Raw genomic sequence first — 15,848 nt, 5'->3', positions numbered from 1 at the left:
CTTGAGTGTTTTGCTATATGTCATATTTAAGATCAGGTCTGATCTTACTGAACTGAATGTTCTCTTATACTACCACCCGGATTCATTTTTTAATTTGTACAATGTACTTTGCTTTAAGTACATGTTAATAATCATTAAAGAAACTTCAAAGAGGTCTCTGACACTAAGGTTAGATTACAAATTTGTACTAAATGTTCTGTTTTGAAAGAGTACATCGAGGTTTGGGAGCTTTGTTCAAAGGAAATTTGGTATCTCTTAAGTATTCCTGACACAAATATGATGCACATCTGTATGCCTTATGAGTGGTTATAAACCTAACATATGTCAGCAATGTATCTGTATATATTGTAGGTACATGAAAGAACCTATGAAAGAACAGCTCATGGTTTGGAGCTGTGTTGTCTAAGCACAATAGCAACATGTAGATACAATTGAAAATCATTTTTCATTCTGTGTCCTGATTTTTGCATAACTTTCAAGTTCTTATTTTCTAACATGTGCGTGTGGTTAGCTTCAGCTAGGTGATGATCAAATGAGTTGTCCCTCTTCATTGTCATTTAAGAAGTTGTATTTGGGTAACCAAAAGACTGCTCATTTTTGGCTGTTTCTGTAGATACAACTAAGAATAAAGCACCAGTCTAGATCAGGGATAAATTACCTCTAGCCTGTAAAAGGTATGAGTCACTACCATCACTTGTGTTGCCTTGTTCTTTAGAATTTTTTGCAAAAAAAATGTTTGCAGTGGCATTAAAGTACAAAACCACCTGCTTTTGATTAGTAGTTTAACTTACCAACTTCCTTCGCACAGCAGAAGTCTTGATTCAACTGTGTGTGTGAGATTACTGTTTAACTTTGGAGTCATTGCCTCTACCTCTGGGCAGGTTCAAATATGATCTGGCCTCTTTAAACCATAGACACACAGATATTCTCCCTCCCCTTCTCCTCTTCCCTGTTCGTAGTAAACACAAGGAGGAGAGGGATGGAGTCTACTTCTCTGGAGATCTTCAGAATCCTCCTGGATGTGACCCTGTGCCACATGATTTAGATGTCCCTGCTGGAGCAGGGGGGTTGGACTAGATGATCTCTAGAGGTCCCTTCCAACCTTAACCATTCTGTGATTCTGTGAAACCTCTAATTATTTGTCAAAGCCTGCTTTTACTATATAAACAACATGCCGTTATATTAAGTTTATGCTGTGGCAGTAACTACATATTGAAATTGTTGACTCTTCACATGGTATGCAAAAATAAGGGGTTTTTGTTGTTGTTTCTGCTATTTCTGTGCAAAAATATATGCAACTGGGAGCTAATATCTGTATACATGTGCAGTATTGCCAAAGCTCAGGCGTTTCAAAATCATGTGGGAGATCAAAAACACACGCTGGTTTTATTTATTTTTTTAGTAATAGTTTTTGTCTTCTGCTTTTGGAGTCCTTAGAGTTCCAGTTTTGAAACTTCTGCCGTAGAAAACTAGAAGCTGCTTGTAATCCTGTTTTTCTCTTTTATTCAGTGATGAAATTTTCAGATAATCATGTGATCTGTGTAATGGGGCTTTAAGAAAACCCTGAATAGTGTGAGGTTCAGTGAGGCTTTGAAGTGGCTGATTGTGTACACCTGTGCACTGCTGATTAAGAGATTGATCCCATTCCCAGCTTCATTCCCCATCCCATTCAGCTTGATTTAGTGATACGTTAGGTATTATTTAAGTGTAATCCATGTTGTACAAATAGTGCTAATCCAGCAGAAGGTTTAGAAGAAACAGTCTGAAATTGGTGAGGTGCACATGTCTGAAAGGTCTGTAATATGCGGTCTCTTTCTCTAGCTGGAACATAAAAGAGATTTCAAATGTAAAGGTCAATAAAGGATTTTGATTATGTCTGCCTTCTAAATGTGCTGGAATTTTCCTAGCAGTGCTGTCTAGTTTTGTGCAAATAAGCACTAGTTTGTATTATGTTTGTCCAGTTTGTTATGTTGCTCTCAGTAAGTATTTGGATGTCACCGTTTTTGATATGTTCTTCTTTCTGTCCGTTCCCACAATGTGAAGCAGGGCAGAAAGCAGACTTAGGCTTTGAAGCCCAGCCTGAAGCTGATCCCCAAGATATGAATTTGCAAATGTTTAAGCACTGTATTGCCTAAATCAGCTGGGAGGAAATGCGTCGGGGTAGGACTGGCTGTAAATCTTGACTTCGTATCTACTCCTGCTTAGGAAACTCATCTGTGAGCCTGTTTCTGGATCTTCACCTGCTGAGGAAACACTACAAAGAGGTCATATCGGTATGGCTCTTTTATTCCATCTCTGCCTTAAGAGGGGATGATCAAATCATTTCCTTTGTCTGTAGCAATGCATATCCACTGCTCCAGGAGAGGCCCCAACTATCAGTTAATGGCACTACCCGGGCCAGGCCTCTCCAATCCTGTTAATCAAATTCCACTTTGTTTCTGCGTGTATTTGAGTTTTTTTTTTTTTTTTTTTTTTTTTTTTTTTTTTTTTTTTTACGCCAGGAAGCCTCAGGTTGTGCTTGTCCCAGCTGACGTCCAAGGTAACTTGGGGGACTGAGTTCTTCTTGGCTGCATGAAGGGCACTGACTCCCCTTTTTTTGTGTGTCGGGGGAGGGAGGGAGCTAGAGTTTAGCTTGCTGAACTCTAGGGGAACGCTGAGGTGCGTGCACCCTCTCTTTCGCTGCCCGAGTGCCTTTCATACATTGTTTTACTCATTATGTATGTTCCCATTCTCCCCAACGGCAGCAGCCGAGCTGGGATTTGGGGCTTGTTATGGAGCCCCAGGTGCTGGGCTGTAGACGCTACGTGGACCTCCTTGATGCTTTTGTGCCCCAGCTGGGCACCTCAGCACCAAACTGCGATTTTATATGATTTTTCTCCGTATATCTGCGTCAGAAGCCGCGCAGCCTAAGCCTGGGCTCTCCCCCGGGATCCCCTTGCGTGAAGGGCCTGGCCCAACCCGGGGCGGGGTAAGCAGACAGACAGGCCCGCCCGCCCGCCGCGGGAAGGAGGGAGGGCGGGGGGATGGGAGCGGGGAGGGGAAGGGAAGAGGCGGGCAGCGCTCCTCCTTCCTCCGCGTGCCGCTGCTCCTTCCTCCTACGCCGACTCCGGGCACACGGGAGCGGGCTGGAGCTGTCGCCGCCTTTTCTGCGTGGGTCGTGGCGGCTCCGCACCGTGCATGGTCCTGCGGCCGCGTGCGTACGGTAAGGAGCGCACCGGGATCGCCGTGTCAGGGCGCTGCAGCGCGGGGATGCCGCTCGGCTCATTCTTTAATATTTTAAATTGTTCTTATAATGCTGTTTGGTACTTGTTGATGTCCCCGCGTGGAGCAGCTGCCGTGTCTTGCCGCAGGTACGGAGCAGAGTGGTGGCTGCGCGAGGGCTGGCTCTGGTCCTGTAGGAAACTTCTGGATGTTGCCATATGCACCACACACTTACGGATGTACCAGGCTGGCTGGTGTTGAAGGGTCAGCGCAGCCGTGAGTGAGCAAAGGTCACTGCACTAGGTGCCAAAAGGAGCGTGCTGGAGCTGGCAAGGTTCCTGTGGCTCTGAAGCTATAGAATAAAGTAGCAAAATAAGTGGTCGTTGAGGTTGTAAAGTAAGTGAGGTATCAGAAGTAGTGTGTTTTAGCTATCTATTAAAAAAAAAGTCTTTTTTGTTGTTGTTTCTTGAAATTAACTTGCTTGCTTCTCAAAACTAATGTTTATTGGAAACCTTGATTAATCATTTAAGTCACAGAGGTGCAGGTGTCCAAGAGTCAACACTGCATTGTTGGGAGGTTTTCACAGGCTAAAGTGAAACTTTTCTGTTCTTACTATGTGTGGAGGTGCCACCAGGAGCAGCTGTTTAAGCAGGTAATGGCAGCAGTGGTTCAGCTGGTGTTACTTGTAATTTTTGGCTTAGTGCAAAGATACCTGCCCACCCACTGTTCGTGGCTTTTCAGCGTTTTACTGAATGACTGTGGTGTTTTGGGCTGCTGTTACTGCATTGCTTTCTCTGGCCTGTGCTTGGTTTTATTTTCCAGTGGAGCAGAAGAGACTTGTAGCAGGGGAGAAATTCCCTCCGCTGGGTTCTTGCTCCATCTAGTATGCTTGTGATGAGCAGTCTCTTTGATCATTTGTTTCATGGTTAGAAGTAGAGGTTGTGTCACTTAGAGAGTTTGGGTAATACAGAAGATTAGAGGAATACAGCCATTTTTTTTCAGCTGGGGAAAGCTGATGGAACAGAAGAGATAAAGAACCTCTCCAACTTTCCATCTCTGGAAATGACCACACTCTTGGACAATAAGGCAGTGCTCAGGAGCGATCAGAGATTGAGCTCATTTGAGGGAGAATGTTGGTATAATTACTTGTGTGTCTCCTAAACATACTCTTAAAAAAAGACAAAACCAAAACAGTAACAGAGATGGTAACCAAAATAGTCAGCAGTCCTAGAACTGCAGAGCAGATGTAACAAAGGAAAAAAAGCCAGTCAAACATTTGCAAAACAAGCAAATTAATCTGGAAGTCAATAAACACAATAAAGGAAATGCGGTGGTTGGTTAGGCCCTTAGTTTTAGGGCCTGATGTTCTGCTTGCGCCTGCTAGAGCATTTCTAGAGTTTTTCTGTCTATTGGTTGCAAGGCAAAGTAGTTCTTTGCTCACATGCAGTGAGAAACTCTCAATCCTTATCAACAAGCTTGATGCGTGAGAGTAATCTGAACCAAGTATGGGCCTCTCTGCACCGTGATGCTTGATGTTGAATGGGGTTAAGACTGCATAGGTGTACATCCTATAGGGAATATATAGTTACTGCCTTAGTAATGGGTGCTGAAGGTGCCTCATGCATCCGTTTTGGAAACCTTGACAGAAATTTATGGTGTTGTGTTTTTGAGGGGAAAAAAAAAAGTACTAAAAGTCCTGGAACATTGCCATTTTTCTATGATCTTGTGATGTAAAAAGGCCCATATGTTTTGTGCAACTGTGTTTGCTGCAAGTACATTTTGGTCTTCAAGTGTAACCTAGTTTGGCTAGTTTGTAACCTAGCATGGCTAGTTGGATGCCTAATTTTGAGGCAGACGTTTTAGGTAAAGTTGGGAAGATCTTAGTGGAAATGTTTATCTAGCTGTTAAGTAAGGTGCTTATCTACCTCGCATTGATGGCTTAGGAATTAAAGTGAATTGCTGGAGTGAAACGACACCATGGAGAAAATCCTGTTGCTTCCCCTTCAGAAACATCTGATCTTTATATAGCCGAGATGTATGAAGTGCCCATGCCGCACCAGCAGCAAGTAAAGGAAGCTTAGAAAGAAGAACCTTGGCTGGTCAAGTTGCCTTCCACTCTGATTTCCTGTATAGATGCCTCAAATATAGAGGGCTTAAAGGTACGCAGAAGGTACCCAAATCCAAATGACAGTTTTCATGTATCAATTACACCTAAGCTCTTTCTGAAGAACCTGCTCATGGAGAACCTCTCCTGATGGAAACTCTCCAGTCTCCCTCCTCCATGGCTGCCTAGGGAGTGTGTGACACGAGTTGTGGGAAGTGGGATACCACGATTCAGGCTTTGTTGTTGTTTTTGTTTCCCCTGGCCTCAGTGCTTTGTGGCTGGAAGGCCAGAAGAGAGCTGGTATTCAGAGAAGCTCTCTGAGGGTCAGTTCGGTCCTCGGAAATTATTTCCTATGGTGTGGACCTCCATGGAGTATCTGCAGGTGTTTTAGCAGTAAATTACTTTAGTGGGAGTGGTGGTGAGGAAGCAAGCATTCTGGAAATGTCAAGGCTGTTAAATTTTGGCAGATGGGTGTTCCCAAAGTGAGGCCTGCCCTTAGTTGATGAATGAAAACACAGTTTCAGAAAAGCAGCCTAGGAGATGATTATTTCACACCTGGAACAGAGCAGTTTGCTTCCCTGCTCATTGTAGAACTCATAGCAACCTGAAAGGAGTGCGCTTCAGAGTATTTATTTTGGCTTTTAAAATTAATCCTTTAGTGCAATGCCTGGAATGGCAGAGTAAACATAATGAGTTGTATCTGAAAATTGAGAGAGCCAGGAGGTTAAGTTTAAAGTATCTTTATGGTAGTATGGGAGAGTCCACAGTGATAATGGCAATGCACATTACGCTTGTTTTTTTTTTTTTTCTCTCTCTCTTCTTTCCCTACTTGATATGGTAATAACTCCTGTGCTTGTATATTTCACAATGTAATTCTGCTCCTAAAGTTGTTATTTTTTGCATAGTTTAAAATGTAACTGGACTTGCACGCTCAGGACCTCTTAAGTTCGGGGAGAGGGGTAGGGCTGTTCTGGCCTTGATGTATTAAGGCAGAATTTCCATAGCCTGCAGGGTCTGTTGTTGTGATCTGTTGCTGATATGAAATTAGCATTGCCTTGTTTCACAGGAACCAGGCTTTCACCTTTTTTTTTTTTTTTTTTATTCTCTGCTGTTCTCCTATCTGATCACCCTGCGGGTACAGACCTGTGTGATAACAAAATTGAGAAAATGAATTGCTGGAAGCATGAGGTGACAGATTGATTTGCAGTAATCTAATGGACAGGTGTGTTGATGCAGCCAGCTTCCAGTCCACCTCTCCTGGAAAAGATCTGAGGAAGCTAAGTGTCCTTGGAGATAGAGAATGGAAGATGCTGTTATGCCTTTGTAGTTCCTTAAGCTGCATGGACACTCTTTTAGCTTGGAGAATGACAGCAAGAAGATGCCTAATCCTTTTAGGAATGTATTTCTTTGTGATTTTGGGGAATGAGAAGGAGAATGGTGTTGTTTAGAGAGCAGTCTTTTGGGTTTACATGTTCAGGAGGCGCTTGTTCTACAGCTTTGCTCTTTTTTTAATTTGATCTATCATTCCTGCATGTATTTACTGAAAGACAAAGGCAATGGTGATATCTTTTAAGCCTTAACCACAGAAACAAACAGAAAAATTTAGATGAGAGCATCTGTGTTTTTGGCCCAGCTAGTTAAAAACTTCATGCTAGTGGAAAGAGTGAAAAAAGGGAATGATCATGACTTAAACAACCTGCAGGCATATGGTTTTTGTTTTCAATTTAAATACTATTTATTTATTTTTTCCTTCAAGGAGTATGATTTTAGTTGGGTAAGCTGTAGAACTTAATTCTTCCTTGTCTTGAAAAGTTTTTATATACCACGATGTATGTATATGTGTGTATATACAAATATATAATCCTATATAGATATAAAATCCTATATAAAATTATCCAATATTCAACTTGCCCATGCCTATTCTTGTCCCATGCCTCCTGTGTTTCACATTACCTGTCCTTTTTCAGCAGCTCGTAATAATGAAATTAATTGAAGAAGATAATCTTTTAAAAAAAGACTATAGAATTTGCCTAGAACAATTTGCTTTTTGGATAATATTGTCCTGTTATTTATGAAGACATTTGTAGAGAAGCTGTGAGTGTTTCTTTGAATCGGTAATAAATAGAGGAAATGTAATCTTCGATTTTTTTTTTTTTTTTTTTAAAAAAAAAAAAAGGGGGGAAGAAGAAAAAAAAAAAGATTTGTCACCTCTTTTTATAAGGCTTCTAGACTGTCAAATCAGGGCACTTTTCTGCATTTTGCAGTTTAAACTGTTGATTAGTCACCTTTTGGTAGGTGGTAACACTCTAGCAACTTGAGACTGGAAGGATTTAAGTAGTTTTGCAGTCTTTCGTATCAATGCATTAGTATTAGCTTTCTCCTGTATGGACAGTAAATTTAAAAGGAAGACTTACAGAAGAGTCAACAATCGTGACTGACAAAGTGAAGAGTTGAATGTTGTTTCCAGGTTTGTTCACAAATGTTATTCACAAAAAAAACCCTGCTCTGACAGGTAATTCTTTTTAAATACAGTGTAGCTAGCTTTTGGTCAGCAGAAACTATGAATTAAATGAACCAGGTATTATGTGATTTTAATAGGCACCATGCTAATTACAGTGGGAGACTTTAACAGGAAAATGCTATTCATTGCACTAGAAGACTTTTAGCACTTGCAGGTATAATAATGCAACTTGCTTGAGTTCACCTACATAATCTATGATTATTTGGATTTGCTATTCTGCTCACGCTCACTTGGAAGATATTGACTGGTCTTTATCATAGTATTAGAGATGTGAAGCTCAGTGCTGTACTCGGTTATCCACAAAGGTGTTTTTTCGCCAGCATCTTACAGGATTTCAGTGGCTGCGAAATCTCTTCGAAATTTAGCAGAACTATTGAAGCTGCTGTACTGTCTATGTGGCGTCACCAGTGGTAGGAACTGCCGTGTGTTTAACAGTTTTAAAAGTATCCATGGCATAAGGCTATCTGAATAGAGCATTTCAACAGTTTGATTCTTCTACACAAATTTCTGCATCAAGTGCCATAGCTTCTGTTTGAGCTATAAACCATCTCTTAGAAAAATGCCTGCTCTAGTAGTGTGTATTTCAGCAGGATCACTTGGACACTTGAAACCATGCATGCTTAAGTAGGATGCATGTGCATGTATGCATGCTTAAGCAAGCTGAATTAGTCTTCAGAATTAGTACAGCTTTATTTTAGGATAAGCAATAAGTAGAAGCCTGGTTTTTATGTTAAATGTTTGCACCACTGAATCCTCATTGTTGGGGGAAGCCTTGGGAGGAAATCCTGGGAAAATAGTTATCTGTATTGGGATCTGTATTATGAAAGAATCAAATGATATCCAGCAAGCAAGTACCTTCTGGAGTAGGGTAAGATATTTTCTTACCCTTTCACAATGTGTATTATGCCTGGCTGGTCCTCTCTGGCTGTGGGGTTTGAGTTGCTTCCTGGAGAAATCCAGCCCAGGTGAAAACACCACTGTACTTTGATGCTAGGGATCATCTGTGTCTCTTGGTCCCCCCATGGTTACAAGAGTTGTCACCCAGCTCAGCAACTTTCTTATTCTTTTGGGGCCTGCGGTCTCCTGTTAGCCCAAATACAGCAGCTTCCAGGACTTGGATCTGTTGCTGTGCTGTTAATTGGGCAAAAGAACAGAATTGCTGCTGTTCTTCTGAGGAGAAGCGGAGCAGCAATGACATCTGACCTGGGCCAGACCACACAGGAAGGTGGAAAAAGAGGCTTGAGGGTAGTAATGCAGATGGAGAGATTTAGTGATTACTAATTACTGATAGTGAGCCTGATTACTTCTGCTCTTGGGCTTGGATTCGGTCTGGAGTCGTGTGCAGTTAGGCTGCTGTTGTTGCATCCTCTATTCCCCACCTACCATCAAGTCAAAAAAACACCAACATAAGCTCTAATTTGGTATATAGCCTTGTCTTTAGCTAGTTATCTTTGTTAGGTTATTTAAAATAGTATTCCCTGGATTGTTTGCAATTAGAAAAAATTATCAGGTGGGAAGCAGGGTAACAGATAAGTGTTATTTTTAGACTGCTGCTGACACAAGGTAGGGAGAGTGGCATTAGGTTTACGTATTTGCCATTTCTGTCATCTTTGTCATCACCTGCCTGTTATTCTGTGTTCTCCTGTCCTTTCTGCGCCACACGTGTTTTGCACTGAACTAGTTGATAAGCTCTTCGAGAAGGAAGCTCTTTCAACATGTGGCTCAGAGCAGAGTAGGACACACATCTGTTTGGGACTCTTCGATATAAGAAAATGTTTAAGAGGTGCTTTATGATCAGCTGTTGACCCAACTGGCCGGAGTCCTCCTGTCCCAGACTCTGATATATCCAGCAATGCAGCAAAGGAGAGTAGGACCTTGAACCTGAGGCTTGCATGTCGTAGGACGGCATCTTGATCTAGGTCCACCTGGTCTTCCCCCTCCACCTGTACCCAGCCCTGAGCTCGTGGAGATGGCTCTCCAACTTTCTTCTGTAGGCAGGCTGATTTAAAATACCCTACTCTCATTTTTTTTTTTTTTTTTTTCTTTTCCTTCTATAGAAGTGTTAGGCACCATGCCGCATTCCTTGAACTGTGTGTACTGCTAGCTGAAAGGGAGACATGGTCTGCATTTCACAAACTTATATGAGTTTTCCTTAAATAGCAATGAATTGGTCATGGAAATGCAACTTCTGTGTGCATGTGAGCTTGGTTTTGGTTAGCTTCAGTAATTAGTAGATGATAGTGTCTAGTTAGAGGTCATTTCCCCGGCACTCAGATTACTGAAAATAGTAACTGTGAGTGCAGAGAGTATCTTCATGGGTGTTGTGTGCTTGTACATCTGGCAACGTGATTTCCTGAACGTGTGTACATGTGTGCTCGGTTTTGTTTACCTGGTATATCTCTGGCTTCCTCTTACAGTGTTTGTAATCCAAATGTGCATATATATATATATCTGTTTACATTGTTGACATTGTACTTTTGCCAGGTTGTGGGCAATTTGCTTACGTATGTAAAGACACCTCAGCCGCATGGATTCAAGTAACAAACTATTCCCTTTTGGTCTGAAGGTGGTGTTATTTGGTTTACTTATTTATTTTTCCATTCATAAACATCCTATTGTTATAGTCAAGAAGTGAGGGCTGGGAACCTGACTAGTTCAACAGATAAATTCATTATTGTTGCTTTTAATACTTAATCGATTTAATTAGTGTTTGAAAAAAACCTCAGAACACACTTCTTTATGAATACAAGGTACTTATCTCAGGAAAAGCTTATTTTTAATTAATGTGTTACCTTCTTGCAGTCCTCAGTTATTCTTGAAGCTATCAGCAGTCCTTGTTGACCTTCAGAATTACTTTTGAGTTCATATGGATTTGATTTGGAAGATCAAAAATCAATTTAGGATCTATTCTTGCAGCCTTTGGGAAATCTGTCACTGTTTACAGTGACAGTTTCAAAAGATTTGGGTGTTTAAGACCAAACTCTCTGGGAGCATAGGTTTTTAAATAGGAAACTGAATTCTAAGCAGTAGATTTTTAAAAGGGTAGATTCAGTCAAAACATTTACTGTTACTTGACATTTATCTCTTAAAACTCTTTACTGCTTTCTCTTATTTAGGCTGAATGCTAGACTTTTTTGAGCTCTAAGTTTATAAGTATCTATAAGGATCTGCTGTTCTGTCATAGCTGCTACTGTTTGGTAGTCATTTGTGGAAAGGAAAAATTACAATTTTCTGATGTCAGCAATAAACCTATTTTATTTAGAAATACCTCCTCCATGTGTAAGTAAAATGTGATAAGTAAATATTGACAAGTCTCGTACATGTTCTTTACATACTATGATTGTTGAAAGAAATGCCTGACTTAATAAAACTTTGTAGTTGCTTTTCAAAAAGTTCCATGTTTTGTGCTTATTGTAACTTTGCAGGTGTTCCTTTTCAGCAGATACACAGCAGTGGCCTCGTGGCTTGAATTCAGCTGTTTTGCATTATTTTGAGAGCTTTTCATATTCTATAGTAGGCATGCTGATGGTTCTTTACCATGTTCTTTCTTTCTGTCTCATGTACTGTGCTGTAAGAGCCCTGGAACCATCCTGCTACTTCTCTATCTGTCTGCTGTGCAGAAGCTCGATTATGTGTGTAGGCTTGAAGCTTATGTTTAGATTTGTCTGTCTATATTAAATTACATGTGAGTTTCAAGGTGCTTGATGAAGGGGGAGGAGAAAAAAATAGGCCTAATTCTGTTTGGAAACTTTTTTTTTTTTTTTTAACATAGTTTTTGGCTTTAAGCCAAAGCTTAGGCCTAAAAAGTCTGCGAATGTAATCTTTTGCTGTAACTCTTGTGCTGCTTCATGGGATACACATCGCTTCTGTGTGTGTGTGTTTTTTTTTTTTTTTTTTTCTCTGTCCTCCTCCCTTTAATCACTGAATTCTCTGCAGATATTTGGTTTCCTGAAGCACAGTGGTCCCCTGTCTTCAGTTCTTGGGAGGTACATCCTGTAAGTTAGCAAGGAGCCAGGCGGAACTCTGGGGGGAAAAAAAAAGATTTTAAAAAATGCAATTTTTGACTTATTGTTCCTGTGCAGCTGAAAAACTTAAACTATTCCCTGTGTTGATACATCCTGTTAGGCTAAATTTTATTTTGAAATTCAGATGCTGATCCTGACCCGAGGGAGATGGTCATTGCTTGTGTGGTGTAGAAGGGGTAAAGAGTGTGTAAATTAGCTGACCTTTCCTGGAGACTAGACACCAGGTCATGAGGAACCTCATCTCAAGCCGTGGTTCTCAGGAGACAACACGCTACTCAATGGTAAAAGAAATCTGAAAAGGAATTAGGAAAGAGCAGCTGCACTTGGCAATGAGATCTGGAACCTGCAAGTGCAGAATAGCAGCTCTGGGGTGAGAAAGAGCTGAAATGTTGATCCAGCTTCAGATAATAAGATTGCATGATTGAAGCAGCAAGTTGCTAGAAGGAACTTGTAGATAATCAGAAGCATCTTTGTGAATTGCTTTTGAATGGCTTGTGCTTGTTCAGGGTAGGAAAAGCATCGTCTTGACTCTGGTTTATTCAATGAATACTTCACTATAGTGCAGCTGGTAGCACTTTATACAGATGCTTTTAATGAAACCCTGTGTTTCGCAGGACTGAAATTCAATCAAAGCAGACTTTACTCTTAACATGGTATCACTGACCTTCCTGAAGTCTTCATCAGTAACTTGGGTTGAAATTAAACTGTTATGTGCCTAAAAAGGGTGAAACTTGGCCTCCATGAGGTTAACTTTCTCACCTGTCATGAGGCAATAATAACTTTACTAAGATTTGAATTGTGTTTCTACACTCTTTTCTTCCTCTCTGAACAAAATTTCTAGGCATCCTGGACCAGCTCCTTTTCAGTCTTCCTTGACAATGGATGCTTTTCTTACAGTTTGCTTGTAGAGAAAGCACTGTCTGTTTTAACATTTAGCAGAGCTGACTGAGGTCACTAGGCTACGCACTGATGCTTTGACAGGTAAGTTACTAGAGCAGAGTTGGGAGCATCTCCCTGGGCTTGTACCCTGATAGCACATGGCTTAAGAGCACAGGTGTTTTCCCAGATGTGGTACTTAATGCTGAGAAGCATTTGGCAAGAGAAGAGGTATAAAGAAGAGAGCAATAGGTAGAGAAAAAAATGAAAATACACCTGCTCAGCAGTGATATGGGAAGGCCCTGTGAACAGAGCAAAGGACATTTCTGGGGTAATAATTTCAACCAGTTATAGGCCTTTGAATATAGAGTTCCTAGGAAACACAATGGTTGAGGTCACTTGGGGACCATCGAATCTGCCTAAATTTACAACTCTGTTTCATGGAGATTTGTACTGTACGTTTTGTATTCTGTTAATTATCTATGCCTTAGTGCCAGGATTATTGATTAATTGAGAACAGTTGTGTATGTTTGCTTACTAACCATGTGACTGGAAGTTTTGAAATGGGAAAGAGAAATAGGCTAGCTCACTGAAATAAATACCTGAAATACCTTCTCTGCTAACTTAAGTGTTTGTGAACAGGCAGTGCTTCCAGAAATACATTGTGATTTTTAGTAAGCGTTCCTTTGAGTCCATTTAAGAAAAAAAGGAATAATAAAGGAACAGGTTTACTGGATTACAGCTGCCATTTCAAGTATGTCTATGAACAACTATATCCTCTTCCCTATCTGTCATTGTATGTTTTTTTGGTATCTGAGTGGTTTATACTCTTTTTATGTGTGTGTGTTTTTTTTTTTTTTTTTTTAAGATTAGTTTCATGTTATTCCCATATTACAAAAGATAGGGCTTCCATTTTAGAGAGATGGCATATTTGTATGGAAAAAATAAGTTTTGTCCATATTTGCACTGATGTCTGTGGTAAAGTGAGGAGCTTGATGCTCCCAGGAGTCGAGGCTACTGTTTCAGTTGTCTCAATACTCCAGTTTTCCTCCTTATTGGACAAGCCCTTGTCTATGTGCAAGTCCTTAAAATGATTTTATATTAACAGTTAAGGAAAATGTGTATTGAATCAAGGAGATCTCAAGCAGGATGTTGGTCTAGGTAACTCCCTGCAATTCCTTCAAATCTGAATTATCCTATGATTCTTCGTTATGTGATTTCTCTTACCATGAAGACTTGATGGTTTTTTTCTTGTGCCTTACTGCCTTATTTCGATGATTAAAGGATGTGTGGTACTTCTGAGAAATTTTTCTACTTAGTGCAAATAAATGGCATATAACTCTTATATACCCATATATACTTGTAAATTATATATACCTTTGTATACTGATGTACTTTGTCTTACAGTCCCATTTCTTGTTTTCGTATGTGTGGCTAACTCTGTTTATAGATATAGATTGGATTATTCTATGTAATTGAGATTCTTGAAAGACTTTATAAACCAGAACATTATGATTTGATTGCTCCTCAGTGCCTTGCATGAAATAAGTGTATGACCTTCAAGGAGTCCCTGGAGAGCTTTACCTAAAACACTGCTTAAAATGGACTCGGATTACTTCTGGTGCTGTTGCTGGTGACGGCAAAAGCTTCAACTCTCTTGAGCGTTTTCTTCTCCTTTTGCTTTGGTGAGCAACCTAAGGAGGATTATACTCCTTATGCTCTTGCTTTCTCTTCAATCTGAATGGAAAGGGGTATCCAGAGCTATGAACTCTCCTTTTTATCTCATTTTGTGCATCATCTCTCTGCAAAGGAAATTGTGGCAAACTTGCAAGTAGATGTGAAGTGAGGAAAACTTCAAAGCACAAGGACGGAATTATCAGATGAATTTGAAAGTAAAGCCCCCTTCTGCTCTGGTGATGCTGCCTGGCAGAGCTCATACTGTTCCATCGGCTGTTAGAGCAATTGATACCCCCTATCATCATTGTAGCCACATCATTTTGTAGATGAAACTTCAAAAAGTATGCTTTCTTCCATGAAGTATGTTACATGGGCAGGATAGATTTGCTTGTGATCTCTCACTAGCATTGCCTCCTTGTTCTGGCCCGTGCTCTAGTGTGAGGAGAATAAGCTGTGGCTCTTTCCAGCCGCATCAGTGACCACTTTTTCTGTGCTTAGTCCATTTCTACCTCCTTTTCCAATCGATTGGAATTTTAATGCTGTAGGAAGAAGGGAACTGGCCTGTTTAAGACAACCTTGAGCTTCCTAAACATTTTTGGAAGGATTTGGCTTTTTAGACCTGTTCACAATCATGATGGTCAAGTTTTCAGCTTGCCAAAGAGACAGAGGTGCAAGACTGTTAACATCCCAGATGTCTTGTTCATATCCCACTGTTTGTGTCTAAAGTGACATTTGCCAGTAGCACCTAAAAGGTGAACTACATGCTGAAAATATCTGTTAAAACTTGTCATGATGTCTAATATCATTTCATGTTCTTTTTTTTCCTGTTTCATAATGCAAGGTTGCTTCAAAGAATGTTGCAGATGGTAAATATTTCCTCCTCTTGCTCTCGCGTTTGGAAAGGGTATTCATATCTGTATCACTGTGATCTATCAGTGTGAAGAAAGCCCCGTGCCTAAACCTGCTATGAATCTTTTTGATGAAACGTGGTATCGTATTTAATTGTTGAACAGACTCTGAGCTATCTTGCGTGTGTGTGCCTGGGGATGAAGAGGGAAGAACATAGTCTTCTAAAGGGAAAAGAAGAAAAGAAAAAAAGAAAAAAGAGAGAGAGAGGATGTGTATATTCTGGGGAGTGTCATATTCATCTAAGAGCTGGATGCATTCTTTGAGCTTGACTGTTTGCTCTGGGAGGGACTAGGGGGGATGTAGTGAGGGTGGGGGGAAACATTCCTGCAGGGGATTAATTTTGAGGTGACTCAAATAGACCCTTTGATCCCTTTCATCTGCAGATTGACCTGTTTTAGCTTGTTAATATATGGATAGCAAATTCCCGCTTTCCTTTTATGTTTGGAAAATTGCTCATAGCCCACACATGACTCTGTAATTGGGGAGAGATTGTTCATTCTTGCCTGCAGGAAGACATTTCTTGCTCCGTCTGCTG

This window comes from Tinamus guttatus, unplaced genomic scaffold (genome assembly GCF_059628265.1).
Source record: "Tinamus guttatus ecotype Peru unplaced genomic scaffold, ASM5962826v1 Tinamus_guttatus_pri_ptg000151l, whole genome shotgun sequence".
In the NCBI taxonomy this organism is placed as follows: Eukaryota; Metazoa; Chordata; class Aves; order Tinamiformes; family Tinamidae; genus Tinamus; species Tinamus guttatus.
Note: the sequence above shows the minus strand (reverse complement) of the source record.